The following is a 3564-nucleotide window of genomic DNA, read 5'->3' as shown; positions in this document are numbered from 1 at the left end:
TCAACTAATATTTATTATGTCCTACAATGTACTGGGCATTGTGCTAAAAACTACATTTCCAATGGTGAAAATGAGCATCACCCCTGTCCTCCCTGGGTTTAGTCTAGTGAAAATAATTATGGGAAAAGGAAGAGACAGGTATGGAACAAGGTCACTAGTAAGCTGTATAGCAGTAATGGTCTGGATGAGTTACTATAATGAGAATGTTTTGTCTGCAAGGGGAGGAGGCTTCTGAAAGGAAAAGGAAGACAATCAGATAGACAAGAATAAACTATTGCCTGCTTTAAGGAGTTTCTTTAGGGTCAGTACAATTGTTTGGCAGGCATGTGCCCTCAATGGTATTGCTTAAGAAGGAAAAATGTTTTCCATTTCAATATGGCAGAATCCCTTATTTTCAGAAGCTCCGAGAAAATGGTTTGAAATAGCATGAAATGACAACATAGACATGCCTTAAACTCCACGCTTCAATTTCCCTGATTGCAAATAGAAAGAATACTTATTAGGACAGAAATGTGAATTTGTTTCTTTTATATCCTTTTTTTGTGGATTCTGTGAGTTTCTTATTAAATAATGGGCAGTGAAACAAATTACTTTCATCTCTTGAGGAGCTTCTTTCTTTCTTAAATGATTCTGAACTTTTTCTTCCCTTTTCGAGCATGCACGTGGATGAGCATATTTGAAAAACTGACCATAATGGAATAGTAAACATATCTGGTAAAGCAACTGATTGTTACTATGGCAACATCGAATGTCTGACGTTTAGTTTTTCCATTATTCTCTGTTGCTATAGTAATAAAACCTTGAATTCTGACACCATTTCCAAATTGTATTAAAATAAAGCCCTGTTCATCCCCCAAGAAGGAGGGAGAGCCAGTACTGTCAATACACAAAATGTATTAGAATGTCTTCTAGCACTAGGACACAGATGACATGAGACACGCTGTGCTGCATTTAATCAAACTGAACAACATGCCTAAAAAGTAGAAAAATAAAGAGGAAAAATCCATAAAGTAGAACAAAAGTTATTTTGTTATTAAAAATCAGCCTTTTATCTTAAATACATATAAAAACAGCTTTCATTTATGACCTGTTAAAATTTAACATCCAATATTATTGCAGAAGGAAGAGCAGAATTTTTTTTTGTTTCTTTTTAGAACGAAATATAGTAGAATAATTGGCAATTAAGGGCCAAAAAAAGGAGTAAAAATATCTCTTGGGGTTTTGAGAGGCTTTCATATATTACTTTAAGTGCATTATATTCTCATCTACTTTTAAACTTACAATCAGGAACCAGAATAGTATTATGTTACTTTATTTTTTTAAGAGACAGGGTCTTGCTCTGCCATTCAGGCTGGAGTGCAGTGACTTGATCATAACTCACTGTAGCCTCAAATACCTGGGCTTAAGTGATCCCACCCCCTGCCCTCACCTCAGCCTCCTGAGTAGTTAGGACTACAGGTACATGCCATCACACCCAGCTGCTTTCGAAATGTTTTGTAGAGATGAGGTTTTACTATGTTGCCCATACTGGTCTCGAACTCCTGGCTTCAAATGATCCTCCTGCCTCAGCCACCCAAGGCATTGGGATTGTTGTTTCTTTTGCCTTTTCCTCTTCAGAAAAAAACATTTATACATATTGTTTCTATTGCTGAACAACCCAAAAAGCCTTACCAGGAATCATAGCTCTTGCATTTAAAAAATTTAAATGAGTTCAACATAAGTTAAATGAAAGGCAACTTTTCTTAGCAATCTTAGGATTCCATTTACATTTGCATTGCTCTTATTGTGTATTGATCACAGACTGTTTTACTCTCCATGAATCAACTAAATAGAAGAAAAAATCAAGAACGTTGCTTATAGGCAACACAGTCTTTGGTATTTAGGGCTAAGTGTACCATGAAGATTGATAAAGAAGTGGATTAAAAGCAATGAGCAATGTGGGATGAAAGAGCTCTCAGTCAGCTGCTAAACAATGATGGATTAACCGAGTAAGGCTACTATTCTAAGTAATTATGGGATCATTGTCTATTCCACAATTTTTTTTTTGGTAATAAATAGTAAATGCAAGATCAATGCTAGGTGCTGGAGATAAAATAAAGATTAACAACAAGATTCCTTCCTTTGACAGCTTACATCATAGTCAACAAATGTTAGAAAAAAGACTGTGGATTGTGAAGGGAGTTCTGTTGTCCTTCTACTCCACTAAAACCTTTCAAGCCTTTTAGTCACTTTTAAAGTAATCTCCTTGCAGGTATCAATCACATCCATTTTAAGTGTGAGGTTTTAAGTGCACAGACTATGGGGTTTTAAACTCCAGCTCTGCCACTTACTAACTGTGCAACATTGGAAAGATACTTAATACCTCAGCCTCAGTTTCCTCATCGAAAAAATGTGAAGAATGCTACTAGTCTTCCCACATAGGACTGTTATAATAGTTAAATAGATTAATACATGTGAAGGCCATAAATCAGTGCTTGGCACAGAATAATATTCAATATTTATTAAATGAGTTAAGAGAACTGGCCAGTGAATGCAAAGCTTCCAATTAAAAAAATCTGTGAAATTCTTATAAAAAGGAAATCAAGAATACATGCAAATAAACACAAAGTTACAAAAAGACACGTAATTTCTCAAATAGAGACAACAACATGCATAGTCTTTACTACTAACAATGTGTGCATCTGTTTTTCTGTTGATACATCATGATACAAAGACAGCTGGATCCATTTTCACTAAATATTCAGGGTGCATTTGGCATGGGGTGATGTAAAACATAGGCTATTTTGCATAAATAAAATTCACTGTTTAGGAGACTCAAAGAAACAGGTGATCATACTACACAAATACTAAAATTATTGTTCTACAAGAGGCCTTTTTGACTATCAAACAGGAGAGATATACCAAAAGTGATTTTTCAAAATGAGCTCCAAATAGAAAGTCACTAGGACACATGTTCTAAATTGCAAGCGCAGATTTACAAGCACAGGACCCATATGACTTCTCAAGATAGCAGACTCGTCTTTGAAACTTCAATCTGCCATCCCTACTTCTTGCTATAATGATTATCATATAAACATAACTAATGTCCCAACATTTCCTATTTTTGCCATTTATATGCGGCAAAAAAACTAAAGGAAAATAATTGCAACAATTTCTATAGGCACCATACTGGTTTTCCACTCAATGTAAATTTTTCAGAAACACAAAATTTGCTGTTGAAAAGCTTTCAATGTTATTTTACAAACCACTGTAATTTACCTGATGGGTAACAAAAATTGTAAGTGCTTTGATGGAACACTACAGAAAACAAAACAGAGTGAGTTTTACTTTGTCTAGTATTCAGTTAAATTCAGCATATATATATTTGCCAGCCTAGGTGCCAGGTAATATGCCAGGTGCTGGAGATAAAAAGGTAAAAAGGACCAAGTGCAGTGGCTCATACCTGTAATCCCAGCACTTTGGGAAGACGAAGCAGGTGGATCATAAGGTCAGGAGTTTGAGACCAGCCTGGCCAACATGGTGAAACCGCATATCTACTAAAAATACAAAAATTAGCTGGGCATG

This window comes from Gorilla gorilla, chromosome 9 (assembly GCF_029281585.2).
Source record: "Gorilla gorilla gorilla isolate KB3781 chromosome 9, NHGRI_mGorGor1-v2.1_pri, whole genome shotgun sequence".
NCBI lineage: Eukaryota > Metazoa > Chordata > Mammalia > Primates > Hominidae > Gorilla > Gorilla gorilla.
Note: the sequence above shows the minus strand (reverse complement) of the source record.